The following is a 19,874-nucleotide window of genomic DNA, read 5'->3' as shown; positions in this document are numbered from 1 at the left end:
GTTAATAAACCATATCATGACTTATTAAATGTCATCCATGGCAATATGACTAGAGATATAAACATTTCTTCCCGATCAAAAATATTAAAGATGCATTTTGTAAGAGCTAAATCCCTCTATTGACGGTCTTTTTGGTGGCTTCAAATGTTATATAGATTATTCATTAGGTGTATATTCACATGCCAAGCCCCTAATCAAGCCCCTAATATTGAATGGGTTAGAACACCTGCGCAATTTCATGTTATCACGTTAAAATGGATAATCGAGATTTCGTTTATTATTGTAGCAATGCTACTTGAAAATCGAGACTATCTTTCAAAACTTCAAACACTCATAACTTTGTTCAAAATAAAGTAATATGACTCAAATGTTCAACATATCCATTTTCCATTAACTATTACAGGACGAAAGTCAGCTCTTTATCTAAATCTTACATTATTCATCTTCTACGAAACTCATTGAAATGTTCTTCGAAACGCCATACTTTAAAATTCTTTGTTTTTCTGTTGACAAGTTTGTCAGTTTGTACCAATCTACAAAGTTAATACTAAAAACAACTCGCCAAATTGTGCGAAATAATTTAATTTATCATCGCAATGATCTTTGGAGTGGGGGGGGGGGGCAGAAAAATATAGGACGTTAAATCCCTTTCTACTTCTATGATCGAGGTCCCGTATACAGATTGGCGTGCACGTAAAAGACCCCCTGGCAGTTGGAATTCGATACAAGCGTAGGCCAAAGCATTGTTGTCCGGGCAAAATTTCCCTCATAGCACACTGTATGGCGCATGCCCGTCTTCGTTATAGGCCTGTCGGGGCAGAACAGTAGGACGTTAAACCCCATTTTATTTTATTTTTATTTCATTTTACTTCCTAGTGGTGTGACCTCAATCTATGTATTCTTTCTCCCAGATGTTTGATCTCCATCCATGTATTCTTCCTCCCAGATGTTTGACCTCCATCTCTGTATTCTTCCTCCCACATCTTTGACCTTCGTCTTATTCTTATACTGTAGTACTACGGACTTCTTTATTTGTTGTGTTCCTTGTGATCGTAAATAATACTACAGCAATAATGATTTCACAGCTTTATTATTAAACTGAGAATAACTTTGCAGGTTCCTCGTTCTCAATGGTAATGGCTGGTAAGAATTTCTGGGTGAGCTCTAATCCAGCTCTCCTCTACACCCTATTTATACCCCCTACTTCTTGCAGGTCTTCAATAACCTTGACGTGAATTTCCACGCCATATAAGGAATAAAACTCTGTATTTCCCACAAATAATACAGGCAACATTACCTATTTTTGGTCTATCAACCCTAGGTCGATTAACAGCTAGAATTTGATGACTATTTTGACAATGATTATAATTTGACCAAAACATCACTGTTTTTTTACGAATAACTATATCCACGTTAATTTAGTACATGTGATATAACTTTATAGACAAAATTGAAGAGACAATTTTATAAAGACCCACCATTGTCTCAAGGGGCAAAGTGCTACACCTCCCAGAAGTTTGACCTTCATCTTATTCTTCCTCCCAGATGTTTGACCCCCCTCTCTGTATTCTTCCTCCCACATCTTTGACCTACATCTCTGTATACTTCCTCCTTACTTCACGAAAGACAGTCGTGAAAAAGAGGCTCGTTGTCTCCTATGAGACCACAGGAACACAGGAAAGCCAGTCGTGAACGAGAGACTAGTCTAGCATTGGGTGAAATTGAGAGAGCAAGTAGGATTGTTTTCATCGCCTCCAATTTCTTGGTTAAAGGCATCGTCTTGTTTTTGAGACACAGTGTCCAATTGTGCCGTTTTCTCTTCTATACCACACCGACCCCATCCAAACCCGCGTAATTATATTATCTCTTAAATACATCTTAACAAAATAGATATCTATCCTCGGGCAATGAATAAGCTTATTCAACAATTTTTAGGGTAAATATTCAGAGTTATGTCCCTTGCCTTTTAGAAATTTATGTGGGATACCTTATAGTGAAATGAAATGAAATGGAGTTTAACGTCCCACTCACTACTCTGTCCCGACTGGGCTAATGAAGACGGGTATACGCCATACAGTATGTTATGAGGGACATTTTGCCCGGGTAGCGGCCCTAAGGCCTACTCCAACTGCACTGCCATAGACTGCGGCCGATAACTAGAACAATCGATAAAATCTGGGTAGAGACACAACATTGTGTAGGGCTGTCCGTTTAGGGTCATTTATTAAGAAAATCATGTTTTTCAATTGGTTTTTTTCTCAAAACGGCGGCCATTTTCCAAGAATGTTGACATTTTCGCTTTTTCTTTCAAAGTATTTTACCCACTGGATTAATTGAGGGTGCTTTCCATGTAGCATATTCCACAGACCAAAATTTCTCGGATATCCGAACCAACGAACCACCAGCGATATAACTACAGTATTCAGTTCGTGTTCTATCGCCACAAGTGCTATAACATTATGCACACACTTAAAGATACATTATGGCAGATTAGATAAAGAACTGGTAGTTCTCACTATAATAGGTAAAAACTAGATAATGTAAAGGCAATTTGCTGAAAATTTTAGTCAAATTGATCAACTATGAACCGTGAATAAAGCGATTAAAATTTTGGCCTAGCTTCGATCATCATTACTAAAGTCGGTACGATAATAAACATAGTCTCGATTATCCATTTGTTGATTTAATTATCAATGAACGTTGTGCAGCACATAGGAATCTTATCCTGTAAATGTCGCAAGCTAGCGATGCCATCGAGAGTTGATTATGGTGGGGATAAGTTAATTAATGTCTAATTAACATTTCAGGCCTAAAGAAGGACCTACAATAGGCAGATTTAGCTCTTGCATAATGTATGTTTAACTATCTCCTTTGCGATTGGATATCTGCACAGAAAGGCCACCATAGTGAACAATAAATAGTGAATGGAAATGAAAATGGAATCTCAAAATTCTCGAAGCTAAAATCTCCGGAATGGGAATTAAAATGTCGGTCAACTTCCTTCGTGCCTGTTCTTAATGTGGAACTAATTGTAGATAGACAGCCTAAGCTTCGTATGAAATGCCAGAAATCCATTTAAACAATGATTCGTTTATATTTTATTATATGTACAAACTTTATAAATACAGTGAAAAATATAAATTTTGTTTTTTTCTCTGAAATATAAGATTTGATTGTACAGGAATAATACTGGTATTTATTGATATCATTTACAAACATAATTATAAGACTTGCTTGTAGAGGTATAATACTGGTGTCTATTCATATAATTTACAGATCATAATACTTTTCAGTAAGCCTCACTGGATGGTTGTGACTACTACCGATATTGGTCTAGTTTTTCCAGATATTAATAGCTGATCAGAAGTATGTAATACTGTTATTCTTTTATTGCTAGATGATTACGGTTCAATAAGCCCCGCGTTCAAATCCTTAAAATATTGACCTGGCTGGATGTCACGACTACTACCGATTTTAGTCTAGCTTTTCCAGATACTAATAGATGATCAAAAGTATATTATGCATAGGCCTACTATTATTGCATTTATGATATATATATACAAGTGTAAATATTGTTTTCATATACGTCCACTCAACTCAAGTTTGGTCATTCTGGGACTAACATATGGTAATGTGAAGGTTCAGCAGTGGGAGGAAACCGGAGGTTCAGGAGATAACCCACGAGGCTGGCTCGCAGTGGCAGGCGTTATGATCAATAGCGCATGCGCTATACCCCCTCCCCTCAATTAAAGGACAACAATCAGGTAATCAGTCTTCTAGCGACGTGAAATTTTGAGCTCTAAAGATTATTTAGTTGTCGAGATGGTACAGTTTGAAAAAAAAAAATGAAAAAAAAACAGGCAACCGAGCATGAAGCCATTTGCGCCATCTTGGAATTGTGACGTCATATTGAAGATCGAATTGCGTCAATCATTGCTGAATAATTGTCCAATGAACAAGCATGATCATGTTTTATTACAAATCATCCAAGGTCTTTAATAAAAAAAAAACATTTAACACTTGGGCAGTAAATTCAGAGGCGTAGCCGTAAAATATATATTGGGGGGGTCCGCAACCCTAACTCCTAACCCTAACCCTATATTAAAACCCCTAAAAAATATAAACAAACACCATGTGGCCATGCTGTCTACATAACTCGTTTGCTGATTGGCCCACCGCGTGCAAAGTATTATGGTTGCGTGGCTGGCTGAGCGGGCGATAAATATTTGGTTTAGGCGATGATGTTTTTGGGTACCTACATGCGATTCACTCTGATAAGTGGCAGAAAAAAATTAACTAGACACAATTTTATGGAACACAGTTACTTTTTACTTCACACATGTTTCAAGGATGATTCTTCCTGTGTTCTATTTTAGCAATGTAAACCATATTGGGATATGTACAGGTTTTATACAGATATAATCTTAACTAACCCTAATAATTGTTGTAAATAAATAGGAGTTAGGGTCTACTATGTAAATATTTGGGGGGGTCCAAGTATATTCAGACACCCCCCCCCCCCCCAGAAAAAAAATTGCCCCCCCCCCCATGTGTGACGCCCATGAGTAAATTTACAAATTTTAAATCAATCATAGAAAAACACCCCTATTCGTTCGCGACCTTTTAACATCAAAAACAAATATTGAAAATATACAAACATAGATATCTGGTGCGTGGTGCTTTTTTAAAATATAAAATATCACAGCTTTGTTTGCAAGCTTAAAAATGCATTATGTAAGATTTAGATAAATGGTTGACCGACCGACAGTTAAACTGCTACGATAATACAGATTTTAACGTTCAATTATGAAATGCAGGGGCGGATCCAGAGAGAGAGAGAGAGGGGGGGGGTAAAACATAACTTTATGAGAAAAGTGTAACCGTCTTGTGCGTTATCCTTACTCATAAGATAGTGGAATGGGGTTGGCATTCAAAGCGCGATGTAATGATAATATAGACATGTGTGATATCACAATTAATGCTTTGCATCAATGAAATTGAATCACAATGTGATCCTATTAATTCATTATAAAAATTGACATCAAACAGGAAGTTGGATTTCTCTCTTTAAAAAGCTCAATGTGTATGGATGCCTTCGTAATTTAGTGACGATGATGGCATCATGCATTGTCAACTTTTAAATTTCCTTAACAATAAACCCCCTGGATCCGCCCCTGAAATGGCGCGAGGTTCTAACCCATATAATATTTCTGCCATCCGATGATCTAGAGGGTTGGGTATAGGGCTTTTCAAGACCATAGAGGTCTAAATAATAATTTATATAACAGAAGCCAGAAAAAAGATCTGCAATGTGCAGATTTAGCTCTTACATAATACATATTTAAATTAAAAAAAAAAAATAAAACAGCGGTTGAAATAGAAAAAAAAACATGATTTTGATCCATGATGAGTTATTGCGATATCTGGTCTCAAATACAATCAACACTCAATCTGAAATTTATAACAAATATAAATTTTTAATTATGAGAATAAATTTCTAAAAGCGTCGTATACTAAATGTTGAGAAATCTTGAAAATTTTACACCCGAAATATAAGTAGTGTGCAAAACAACGTCAAAAGCGGATTTCATGTCACATGCGCCTGTAGCATAGAGAGAGAATTGGAGTTTAACGTCCACTCGACACAAACTAGGTCATTTCGGGACTAACATATGGTTTAATTTTATTTCAATAATTCGCTTGCGCGTAGGGTTTTTTAGCAGTGGGGGGAAACCGGAGGACCCGGAGAAAACCCACGAGGTTGGTCAGGCAACCTTACTCCTTGTCTCGTACAACGGGGGATTCGAAACCACGCCAATGACAGGCCTCATGATACAGCGCCCACGTGCTAACCATTCGGTCCCCCCCCCCCCCCCGTAGCATAGAAGATCTCTTTCCAACATTAAGCAGACGACTACCGCCAGGACCGATCGCATTATTTCTATTTTTTTTTTCTTTTGTTTTTCATTTTGAACGAAGCTTGAATTATTACAGAACTGGGACTCTATCCCCCCCCCCCACCCACGTCCTCCCCACACACATACGGATCCGCGCATGCCTAGTTCGTAATGCTAGGTTCCAACTATCTGCGATTGAAATCGTGGTTTTAATCGTGGAGTAATCGTTGTGATCCTATCAGGTCTTATCATATATTGGGGCCAGTCGTAGCAATCGTGTTAATCATAGCGAAGCGTATCTGAAAGTATTCGCACGTACCAGATCGTGGACTCAATAGCCAGGGACAATCCTATCGCAACGCATCGCGCGACAGTGGCGACCTAGAGTAAGCGGGATTGTTAAATTCAAGGGGAAATAACTTATCTCAGACCGGTTTTCTACCGATAGAAATGAAATGAAATGAAATGAGGTTTAACGTCCTACTATTCTGCTCCGAACTGGGCATATGAAGACGGGCATACGCCATACAGTGTGCTATGAGGGAAATTTTGCCCGGACAGCGGCACTACGGCCTACTCTTATATCGAATTCCAACTGCCAAGAGATCTTTTTCGTGCACGCCAATGTGTACACGGGACCTCGGTTTTTCGTCCCATCCGAACGACTAGACAGCTGTCCTTGTCAGGCCCTCAGTCCTGCATCACTGACACAAAGGTGAGTAACACACTGACAACGAAAGGCGAGATTACAGTCGACAACCCTACATTCCGTCAACTATAAGTCGCAACACTCACTAATTCCCACTAATTCTTTAATTATTCTTACCTCTCAGATTTCTGTCTGTGTCGTTGTATTTTCATTATGTTTCTTCAGCCTCAAGCGGTGCCTCTACTGGACTATTTTCTGTTACTTGTTCTGAAAAACACAACGAATATACAATATGTGATCTTCCCCATTCGAATTACGTATTTAAGAGATAAACACTTCCGGTTTCGAAATCTGAGGGTAGCTTTACCGATTATCGTTTCATTAACGAAATGAAATGAAATGGGGTTTAGCGTCTTACAGTTCTGCTCCAAGCTAATGAAGACGGAGATTTCCTTAACAGCCTTCACAAATTCGTAACACGAAGTTTTCTGCTTCACTAATTAGAATAGAGAAAAGTTTGATCATTTTGAGTCACAATAAATATTGTCGCAGCAGCAGCATCCCAGAAACATTAATATATATTTCAGTTCGCACAACAGTTGCAACGTTTGATAGCTTAAAACTCGTATTGTTAAGTAAATGACGAGGAACTGGACCCCAAGTTCTACTCATCATCGTGTTGTTCTACTTGTTCTTGAGATCGGTGATGACGTCATACTCAATTACTATTTTATATTACGTTCGTGCTTGTTAATCTAAAGTTTTGTTTATTAAAATCGTCCAAGGAATATTTTTTGTTGTTATGGCAGATGTGATCCTGTACGTTAAATGAATCTACAATTAATCCTATAGGTCTTTTTGTTTGTTTGTTGATTTTTTTGTTTTTTTATCTATATCACACGTATATTAATTAATTTAATTTATATCACAAGTACATTAATTAATTTATATCACAAGTACACTATTTAGTTGTGTGAGATATCTCCTCATATTATTAGAAAATAGAGGCAGATAACATGTTTATTATAGTTTATTAATGATTGTTAAATATTAATTAGGTAGTGTGGTATAGGCTTTCTAGTTTTTATCACTATTTATCATAAGATTGGAGAAACTGAAATAAACCATACTTGTATTCCATGAAGAACGCTAGATCGGAGACGCTCCTGCACATTTTAGCACACAAGACGTCATATGTAGATTGTGGGTTAGGGGTAAGGGTTAGGACCTGCAGATTCCATCAAAGTCTCGAGATGTAAAGAGGGCTAGCGCTAACCTTAATCCAGGACCAAGCCTAACCCTTACCCAAAACCTAACGCACAATCCACATATGACGTCATATGTGCAGGACCGTCTCTGATCTAGCATTCTCCGTATTCCATTAGAATTGTGACCTGAGTACTTGATAGAGAATCTTAGTCGAAATAAACAGTAATTGTATTATATATAATTTCCTCCTGTATATTTCCAGTTGAAACGTCACTCAGTAATAAACAGGATTCCATAGAAATGCGTCCTGTATTTCCAGTTCTCTTACTAGATTAATGGTTGTTAAATACGTATAAGGTTGTGGACTTGATAAAAACTACAGAATTTTATTCGAAACGATAATAAACATTAATTATATTCCATGGAATTGTATCCTGTGTACAGTGGGGTTGAGTTGGGGTGTATGTTCATAGTGATTTGTAGAGTCAATCCGGACTCGAATATAATAACATTAATTATATTTCACAGAACTGTATCCTGTGTACAGTGGGGGTGAGGTGGGGTGTATGTTCATAGTGATTTGTGGAGTAAATCCGGACTCGAATAATATAATATTTAATTCCTTCACCCCAAACATAAACCTCAAATTTACACATTTCATAGAAGCAGAATGATATAAACGAATTTTGTATACTGTCATTTGGGGTGGGGGTAGGGTAGGAAGGGATAACCCCTCCCCCCGACTGGATCCGCCACTGCCTGTGTATTTCTAAAGTTCACTGAAACCAATTATAAAACATGGCACTATAAATGGTAGGCAGCAGGGCGTCCCGCCACACTAATGTTAGTTTACGGTCTGTATCAATAATATATTGTGGAAAATCGAATAACGGAGACATTAACCAGTGTTTTTATTACATTGACGGATATTATAAAACTAAGAGGTGTCGTGTTTATCAAATATTAACAGCGGCTAATCCAAATAGAAATCAATAAATCCTCTTTATTTAAACACGCTGATATAGTAAACAGTTGTTTATAGACGGGGTTTACACGACCGACTGAAACCATATTAAATTGGCTTAACTTGGTCTTCTTTAATCAGACACACCAAGACATTAAACCAGAGAGAGAGTGAGAGAGAGAGACAGAGGGACAGAGAGAGAGAGAGGGGGGATAGACAGACAGACAGACAGAGAGAGAGACGAGACAGAGACGACAGAGAGAGGGGGGAGAGAGAGAGAGAGAGAGGGGGGGGGGTGAGGGCAGATCAATATATCCTCTTTATATTTAAGCACGCTGAGATATTAAACCAATCCATGTTTGGTGTTGCACCGTGCTTCCATACAGTTAACTATACGTACAATGTACTTGTATAGACAAATTTTGCATGAACCGGACCGAATGCATGTGAATATGCATGTGCAATTGATTGATTGATTGAATATAGTTATTTCTTTTATCTTGTTTCTTTAAATGTTAAAATTTTGGGGAGAGGGATTATATAGGTTTTGCCTGTGTCCTAAAATTAAATAAAATATTGTTTATAAAAAACAAAAACAAAAATAAAACACCCCCAAAAAACGGACCGAAGTCTTTTGGACGCAGACCACCAAGTGATTCATCACTTGTCTAATTACCCTTTCAAGGGCGTAAAGCATTCCCCGAAAAGTTATGAATTGCGAACATAGTTACCGAACTATATAGATAAATAGTTATGGAGATAAATAGTATGCGTTAATGGGTTTTTTAAGAAAAATACGGGGCACTCGTATCTTTTGAGATACAGTGTGTAAGGTATGTGCGCATAAAATCCGTACGATACGATACGTTTTGAATGGTGAACACAGCAACCAAAACATGTAGACATAGACAAATATTATAATGTTAATGGATGATGGATGAAAAACTGTGGAGTCACACTAAGTGATTTTATATAATAAAAAAAATAATATTTAGGCTCGTTACAACCTCTTGAGTTGGAATGTTATATTTGTTATGTTTTTTTAAAAGTAATTTTAAGTTATGGTTACAACTTTATGATATTATTATGCATTCTGAACTCAGAGATCTGTCTACGTTGAGAATAGATCCCTGCAATGAATGGCCGCCATATTCAAAAATTCGTAATGCTGTTCTAATTTGTTTTACATCTTTCATACACACAAAGACTAAATCCCAATTTTCAATTTTATTAAACAGAAACAGAGTAAACACTTCTCCAAATACTCGAAGCTAACTAAGTGGTTTCTTCATGTCTATGCAGGACGGAGGGCCTGACAAGGACAGCTGTCTAGTCGTTCGGATGGGACGAAAAACCGAGGTCCCGTGTACATATTGACGTGTACGAAAAAGATCTCTTGGCAGTTGGAATTCGATATCAGAGTAGACCGTAGCGCCGCTGCCCGGGCAAAATTTCCCTCATAGCACACTGTATGGCGTATGCCCGTCTTCATTAGCCCAGTTTAGGAGCAGAACAGTAGGACATTAAACCCCATTTCATTTCATTTCTTCATGTCTAATGTAGACAGCCGGCGTAAGTTTCGTATGGTTACAGCTTCGTGTGGTTATTATGGTTACACGAATTATTGTTATCTAATTCTTATTGAAACTAAAGTACATATTTACTAAAGGGCTGGCTAGCACTCAGACTTCTTGAGTTACATCAGAAAAAATAGAATTAAGGTAGGTTTACACTGTAAGATGATTAATCAGATATCAATATAATAAGAAATCTGATTTGCCAATAACGGCCGTAAACACATGTTCTCGTTGTCACAATACTCGAAGCTACTTTTTCAAAATAAACAAATGGTACATAGTAGAGAAGATATTTATTGCCTAAGTTTGTGTAATGAGCTTTAGTTTAATGTTAAATCAAATATATTTATTTAAAGATGGGAAACTGTTTTGTAAACCGTGTTTATGGTAGTCATGGTAATTTGAACACTATTGGTGTAGGGGGCCACAGTGGTTTGTTGAGTATGGTAGTATAGGTAACTTTAACACTATAGGTGTAGGGCCACGGAGGATTGGCAAGTATAGCACCGGATCACTAACCTGGTCAGTGGTGCAGGGAATTTCGAGGACAAAGAGACAAATCGTTCGGGTCGAACAAAAAACAATGGCATGAACGTAACGACTCCCTACCACCAACAGAGTTGGAATTCCATGCAAATCATGTTGACCGCATCGAAACGTAACCGAAGGTTTCTGCACGTACCAAATCGAGGACTCAATGGGGACAATCCCACCGGAACGCATCGTATGACAGTGGGAAGCTAGCGTTAGTAATCTTTCACTCTTAATAATCCATGTCGCAGACACAAACACTCTTGAATAGTTTGGGTCCTTATTTTGATCCACATCAATATCATGATATAAAATAATTTTATTTTCTTCAACATCGGCAGGACTAAAAATATCAATTAATCATTTATCCTGTTGTTTGCTTGGTAAATGTTGACCTGAATTATGGAATCTTCATACGAATCGTATCGTAGCGCCTGAATCGCAATACCTATCGTAGCGTGTCTGCAGTGGTGATACCAAGTACTAGTCTGTGTCTATATTTTATTTTTTGCGCAATGTTTATATAGACATCCATTAGTGACCAGAGACAAACTGACTGTATTACACATAAGAGTATATGTTTTCTCTTTCGTCAGAATGTTTACTCCAATTTGTATTTATCGAAAAACATTAAATTTTTTCCACGACCTAATCCACACTCAAATTGAGATATATATATATATATATATATATATATTGCCCAAAATGAAATGTGATTTAATGCTTTACCTCCCTGTACTAAACGACCTAATGAAGACATATACGGGTACACGCCATACAGTGCGCTTATAATGGAAAAAATGTCGCCGCCCGCGGGGCTACGGCCATGTCAGGTGATCCTCGTTAGACTGGCTGTGACAAAAGGCGTTTGAACACTGTTTCACATACAGATAATAAACCAATATTAATTAAGCGAGGCGCCTTGTAGCACACCATTTAAACTAGGCGCCTTGTAGCTCACCATTTACGCTCCCGTGTTTTTTTTTTATAGAAAAAAAAGCTAATGTACATTCTTTGAAATAATGTTATTGGTTAGTCTTTTAAAAAATGAGAAATAAATTTATATATTTTTTTCATCTTTTGTATATAGTAAATTTTGTTTTATGGTCGACATGTTTGAGGACTTGCAAATTACAATATTTATGAACGTTTAATCTCTAAAAGGAATGTCAGGCCAAACATGGTTCGATCCCGTTCAGTATTTACAAAGATATGATGAATTGGACATTTGTCGATATTCGATCTATCTCCAGATGGTGGGGGAGGGTGGACCGAAAGGTTAACGCGTGTGCGTTGTATCAGACGGCCTTTCATTTAGTCAAGTGGCGTGGTTTCAATTCCCCGCTTGTACGTGGCAAGGCGTAGGGCCGTCTGTCCAACCCTGTGGGTTTTCTCCGGGTCCTCCGGTTTCCTCCCACTGCTAAAGACCCCCACACGCAAGCGAATTATTGAAATAAAATTAAATCATGTTATGTTAGTCCCGAAATGACATAAATTGTGTCGAGTGGACGTTAAACCCCATTTCTCTCCGGTTTCCCCCCACTGCTAAAGACCCCCACACGCAAGCGAATTATTGAAATAAAATTGAACCATAGTATGTTAGTCCCGAAATGACATAATTTGTGTCGAGTGGACGTTAAACCCCATTTCTCTCTCTCTCTCTCTCTCTCTCTCTCTCTCTCTCTCTCTCTCTCTCATTCTTTCTGAATTTGAGTGTGGATCCTGTCGTGGAAAAAAACCTAATGTTTTTCGATAAATACAAATTGGAGTTCAAACAGAATAAACATTCTGACGAAAGAGAAAACAAATATGGCCCCAGCATAGTTCTTGTGTCAACTTAGAAAAGTTGATATATCAAGTGCATAATTTAGAACGCTGTTGTCATTGGTTACTCAAATAATAAACAGACCAATTGTCATCACTTATGTTGAATGGAAATCTATTATTTATAGTTAATGTCTGTTTTACCTCGCCATGACCTATGTCGTAGTTAAATCGTTAAATATTAATCACATACCATTAACAACTTTACTACACTATTAGTATTTAACATATATTCATTAGCCCCGTTGGTTGGGAGCCACAGTGGCTAAGTGAGTAAGACTTTGGCTTGCTAGCCTGGAGGTCGAGGGCTCGCTCCCGGTGTTGGTCCAGAAAGTTCATCGGGATTGTCTGACGTGGTTTCCCAATGCCTTGGTGCGGTACGGAGGTCCTGTACGTATATACAAGTGTAATTGTAACAAGTCTTTACTATTAATACTACTTGTAACATTATTATTATCAAATACTTCAAATAACATAAGAGGCCTTGTCAATTGTAGTGGTTAGGTTGTCATTGGTAGTGGTTAGGTTGTCGAGTGTTCTAACGTGTAGATCCTAAGTGCCGGTAGTTGTACTGAGAGAAGGAGAGAGAGAGAGGGGGGGGGGGGGTAAGGTCTACTCGACTCAAACAAGGTCATTTCAGGACTAACATATGGTTCAATTTTATTTCAATAATTCGCTTGAGAGAGAGAGACAGACAGACAGACAGAGCGAGAGGTCCACTCCACACAAACTAGGTCATTTCGGAACTAACATATGGTTAAATTCTATTTCAATAATTCGCTTCCGCGAAATGGTCTTTAGCAGTAGGAGTACCCGGAGAGAACCCACGAGGTTGGACAGGCAATCCAACTCCTTGTCACGCACAAGCGAGGAATTAAAACCACATCACTTGACTCACGCGTTCAACCATTAGAACCCCTACCCCGCCGCTAAATGCCACACAAGGATTATATGTCACTAAACTAATATAACTTGAGATTATGTTATCGACTAAATTAGCTACAAATCAACTTGACTCTCTAAAGGCGACATGTAAGATTTTATTGATGTTTGCCCTCATAAACGCCCTTCAGTAGCTTCTATAATACGTCTCCTTTCTCACATATACCTCTTAGTTTTTTTCAATACATCGAGGGCCGTAATAATATTCAATCCCATTTCATTTCATTTGTTTGAGTTAAGAGAGAGAGAGATAGTAATGGGGTTTAACGTCCAATCGACACAACTAGGTCATTTCGGGACTAACATATGGTTTAATTTTATTTCAATAATTCGCTTGCGCATAGGGGTCTTTAGCAGTGGGAGGAAACCGGAGGACCCGGAGAAAGACCACGAGGTTGGACAGGCGACCCTACTCCTTGTCACGTACATCCGGGGATTCGAAACCACGCCAGTCGACTCAATAACGGACTTTATTATACAGCACCCGCACGCTAACCATTCAGCCATCCAACCCCCCTCATTTGTTTGAATACAATATGATATTGTTTGAATACAATTTGAAATTGTTTGAATACAATTTGAAATTGTTTGAATACAATTTGAAATTGTTTGAATACAATTTGAAATTGTTTGAATGCAATTTGAAATTGTTTGAATACAATTTGAAATTGTTTGAATACAATTTAATATTGTTTGATTACAATATGACATTGTTTGATTACAATATGAAAATGTTTGATTACAATATGAAAATGTTTGATTACAATATGAAATTGTTTGAATACAAGTTGATCTTGTTTGAATACAAGTTGAAATTGTTTGATTACAATATGAAATTGTTTGATTACAAAAGGAAATTGTTTGAATACAAGTTGAAATTATTTGATTACAGTATGAAATTGTTTGATCACAATATGAAATTGTTTGGTTACAATATGAAACTGTTTGATTACAATATGAAATTGTTTGATTACAATATGAAATTGTTTGATTACAATATGAAATTGTTTGATTACAATATGAAAACGTTTGATTACAATATGAAATTGTTTGCTTACAATATGAAAATGTTTGATTACAATATGAAATTATTTGAATAAATATGAAATTGTTTGATTACAATATGAAATATTACAATATGGAATTGTTTGAAATTGTTTGATTACTACATGAAATTGTTTGATTACAATTTGAAATTGTACTCGTCATCCTATTTTTATGCACCGACTGAGCTAACCAAGACGTGTATACGCCATACAGTGAAGTGAATTTTGCGCGTTTACGCCTAATTTTTTATTATCGAATTCCAGCTGCCAGGGGATCATTTGTGTGAAGGCTTTCGTTTTTTTCCATCCAAAAAACTATACACCTGTCCATGCTAGGTCTTACTCACTGAGCAGTGGATTTCGGAGGTCGGATGTCGAAAGTTAAATATTTAAAAAATATCATAAAAATTCAAAAATAAAATATCCAAAGATTCAAAAAAAAATATCATAAAAATTAAAAAATAAGATATCATAAAAATTAAATTTGTTATAAGGTATCGGTAATAAATTTTGTGCAGTAGACCAGAAAATATCTAGAGTAAAATACAATAAGATTGACGTCATTTGATCTCAAGGAAGTGTAATCGTAATACCTTAATTATGTTTTTAACGAAAAAAATTATACTAATATGTATACTACTAAGCAATGATAAAATAGATCGATACAATATATACATATAAGAAACTTTTTTAATACCGGGGTGTTGGTGGGGTCACTTTGGCTAAGTGGTTAAGACGCTGGCTCGCTAGCCTGTAGGTCGGGTGTTCGATCCCTTCTTTAGCCGAGAAAGTTCATCCAGATTTCCCGGCGTGGTTCCCCCTTGTCAGTAGTGCAGGACGGAGGGCCTGACAAGGACAGCTGTCTAGTCGTTCGGGTGGCATTAGCGTGAGCGTGCACGTAAGAGATCCCTTGACATTTTGAATTCGATATAAGAGCAGGCCGTAGTACCGCTGTCCGGGCCAAATTTCCCTCATAGCACACTGTATTGCGTATGCCCGTCTTCATTAGCCCTATTCGGAGCAGAACAGTAGGACGTTAAACCCCATTTCATTTCATTTGTTATTACACCCTTCTAATTTCCTTTAAATGACACTAACTTAAAGCGGAAATTGCAAATTTTCTAAGAAAGTCAAAACGTAATTATTACTATGTCTTTTGCTCAATAGGTTATGAACTCACAATTATACGATCATAGGTGTTATTCTCACACTTAAAACTCATTTACACAGGAAATAATAACACAATTACCTCCCTTGTTTTCTATTCTCCACCATGGAGTAGCTTTTTTCAAACGTTTGAAAATGAAGAGGAAAATGATATTTTTGCCAATTTCTCAGCTGGCAATAGTGAATTATAGGATTAATAGGATTATTCTTTAACAAGGTAGGACTGTTTATGGATACCATCTATTTTCAGGCTTTATTTTAATAAATTTTAAAAATATAACTTTAAAATTTGCAATTTCCGCTTTAATATAATATTGTGAAAGAGTTCAAGGTAGATTACCGTAATGCTAATAACAGTTCCATTACTAAATGCCATTGAAACAATTAAACTACTAAACTAAGGACCCGCGCCCGCTTCCACCGACAGTGATATCGCAGTTTTAAAGAATAATATGTACAGGTGCTTAGAAACTAATTACTAAAAGAATCAAACAAACATTACCCCACACAACGCCAGTGTTGTTGCAAATAGGACCCCGGTCTTTTTCCAGCAAGTGGCCCCATGCAAGCTTAAAGGAGCTAAATCGCTAATATTTGGGATCTAGAAATTGACACAAATGGCTCGCAACGCATATAATAATGTAATATGAATGTATATAAACTGATTTACATTCAATCGTTTCTGTTTTTACTGTAATTTCTAATCAGTTATGTTCGGCGAAATACGCCAGAAGCCTCAATTGAAGACAATCTTTAGCGTCTGGTTATTCCAGTCTAAACCGATGGTATTTATTGCGCATGCTCTCCAGATAAGAATATAGCGTCACCATTTGACATATCTTGTGGAATATGTCTAGCCTCGATCTTGAGTCCCTTGTTCCAAATGGCACTGAAACGCATTATGGTACACGATTCGTGTACCAAAGACAAAATGTTTATTTTGTCTTGAATATTGGATATCAGAAGCCCATCCTTTCCCTGTAAGATCACAAGACCAATGTTGATTTGAATTGACAAATAATTCGTGTTTTCAATGTCGAAGATTTTTGATGATATTGAGTTAGAGACTTAGCTACTTTAACGAATCAAACAAATATTACCCCACACAACGCCAGTGTTAAATACCTGTATTAATTATTAAGTATTCTAATATAATGTATAGTAATTATATGTAGGTCTGTACACGTGATACGTAACATACCTGTATAATACTGGGTAATAACATATTCACCTGGTGAGATACAATATTGCAATAAATAGTCTCATATATATTCACCCGATTGTATTTCATTACCACCTTAAAGGGGATACGAAATAATTCGACCTATAAAAAGAGAAACGTTTTAACTAGAAGGGGATATTTATAACGAAAGCAAGTAAACAGCAACCCGTTTTTACCTTTGTGTCCCAAAGAGGGGTTGGATGGCCGAACGGTTAGCGCGTGCGCGTTGCATCATACGGTCTGTAATTGATTTCTCCGGGTCCTCCTGTTTCCCCCCCACTGCTAAAGACACCTACGCGCAAGTGAATTATTGAAATAAAATTGAACCATATGCTGGTCCCGAAATGTCCTAGTTTGTGTCGAGTGGACGTTAAACCCCATTTCTCTCTCTGGGTTGTCAGTCTATATCATTACAACGAAGAGATCTATTGAAAGGAAGAATCATCTTTGTCATAAATCCTTTTAGCACCGTAGAGGCTTTATTAGGGACATAAAGGGCGAAAGATCCTAACCCTAACGCTAATTTGAGCGTGTGTTTACTCAACCGAACCGTTCGACTTACGCGGGGGAAAAAAACAAAATCTAAAACAATGTCTATCTTTTAAAAAATGCTACTTTTTAAAATTTTGTGCACCGACATGAAATATCAACACGTCAATTTCACTATTACCAGAAATTTTCTGAACATATTTTTGCTGAAACGAATTTGCATTCAAAAATGCATGAAGTGCAAAAAGTTACAAATATAATCGACATTAAAATTTCCAGGGACGGGTGGGTGGGGGATGGGTATATGGATAGCAATGCCTCGATTTTTTTAAAAATTTGTGCGCCAACATGAACAATTGTATTCATATGAAATTATGCTCAATAAATTATTTTATCTATGAGGTAATCAGTATGTAAATTTAAACAATATTTTCTGATATTTGCTTTTTTTTTACTTTTATAAATGTCTGGATTTTACTTTCTCATATTTGCGTTTTATTTACGTTAATGCAATGAATTAGTTCTAATGTCCTAGTGCTCTGTAGCGACTAGATTTTATTACAACATGTTTATATAAAATACAACATCTACCTGTTTGCTCCTCGGCGTTATTTTGAACTGGCGTTACTGGTTCCTCTGGTGCGTCAATTGTTTTATGGGCGTCCGTTGTTTCTGTTGCGTCTGTTTTTCCTGATGCGTCTGTTTCCTGTTCGTGATTAGTTTCAGGCTTCGTTTCTGGCTTCCTATCTCCAGCAGCTGCGGTCTCTGTGCTCTTACTTCCGGAACAACCCATGTCTACGATGCACTGAGATGGTAATTGGACGTAAAGTAATTGATCCAAAAATTAAAGAAAATTGTCCGTTGTGCTCTCTCATCGACGACAAGCAATAGAGAATGAATATCGTATCATTCCGATCATATATCGTTTTTCAGTTTGTTTGGCCATTTGTTTTTGGTTGTCAAGGCGACTCTAAGCTAATTGATGCAACCATATCTATATATGTATGACGGCGTTAGTCTATCTATCTATGTAATTTAAACAACTTGAACACGGCAATAATTAAACATAGGTGTACCGACGTATTTACTGATATAAACAACGTGGGGGATCTAACGCTTACGCTTTAGATCATAAGGTCTGTCATTAAGTCAGATGGCGTGATTTCTATCCCACACGTGTTCATGACATGAAAAGCCTGCCCAACCTCATAGGTTTACTGCAAGTCATCCGGTTTCCTCCCACTGTTAAAGACCCCCTACGCGCATTTGTGTTGAGTGGACGTTAACAACCCCCCTCACCCCCTCCATCTCTCTCTCTCTCTCTCTCTCTCTCTCTCAAACACACAAATACCGCCTTATTTACTGTTATATACAGTTTTTAGCACGCTATTATCTCTGGGCTAATCGGGTTGATAAATCATAGCGTTAGATAATGGGCGTGTCGAGTCAATGTATGTTGTTAACGTTTCGTAACTATTTATCATAAATAACGTGTCATATACTCCCCGTGTGATAAACATACATATCATTAATCTATCAATTTACAAACGTTAAAACACATATCATTTCATTTTGATGTACCAGTTTAAACGGGCTAGAAGACAGTCAATATATATCCACATTAAACAAGTTTTATTCTCAAATAGAGAGAGAGAGAAATGGGGTTTAACGTCCACTCGACCCAAACCAGGTCATTTCGGGACTAACACATGGTTAAATTTTATTTCAATAATTCGCTTGCGCGTAGGGGTCTTTAGCAGTGGGAGGAAACCGCAGGACCCGAAGAAAACCCACGAGGTTAGACAGGCGACCCTACTCCTTGTCACGTACAACCGGGGATTCGAAACCACGCCAGTTGACTCAATGACAGGCCTTATAATACAGCGCGCACGTGCTAACCATTCGGACACCCCCCCCCATTCTCAAATATCAAATAGCTGTGAAAACTTAAAAACTTCAAAATTCTAACAAAGTCGCCACGAACTAAAATGTGTACTAGAATTTTAACCCTCGACCAATATATTAATTTATGTTTTAATTAATGGATCCTGTTACTGATAAACACTGGTGGATGTCATGCACCAGGTAGGATATGATAACACTTATCGTCTCATGAGTTCTCATTATTAAAAGTAAATTTTATATTAGAAAATTTAAACACATTTAAATTAGGACTGTGTCGTAATGTCGATGAAGAGTAGTCTGAAATTGAAACGGAATGCCACTACCCTGGCAAACTTCATATCCACCCCCTGCCACTGCCCGGGCAAACCTCACCCCCTCCTTCTGCTACTGTCCGGGCACCCCCCCCCCCACTCCCATACCACTGTCCTGCCCGAGTAAACTTCACCACCTCC

The 19,874-nt window shown here is 37.4% G+C and overlaps 1 long non-coding RNA gene across 1 annotated transcript; it reads right to left on the bottom strand.

Moving 5' to 3' along the window:
* Positions 1-4,547: 4,547 nt before the first annotated feature.
* LOC126817497 (uncharacterized) lies at positions 4,548-18,418 on the bottom strand. The gene is made up of 3 exons (XR_007679033.2): positions 18,109-18,418; positions 6,724-6,813; positions 4,548-5,451 (listed from the first exon to the last, which is right to left on the bottom strand). It is a non-coding gene; the product is annotated as an uncharacterized LOC126817497 (long non-coding RNA).
* Between the last annotated feature and the right edge of the window lie 1,456 nt (positions 18,419-19,874).

The sequence above is a fragment of the Patella vulgata genome, chromosome 4 (genome assembly GCF_932274485.2).
Source record: "Patella vulgata chromosome 4, xgPatVulg1.2, whole genome shotgun sequence".
NCBI lineage: Eukaryota > Metazoa > Mollusca > Gastropoda > Patellidae > Patella > Patella vulgata.
Note: the sequence above shows the minus strand (reverse complement) of the source record. Positions and strands in the feature narration are given on the sequence as shown.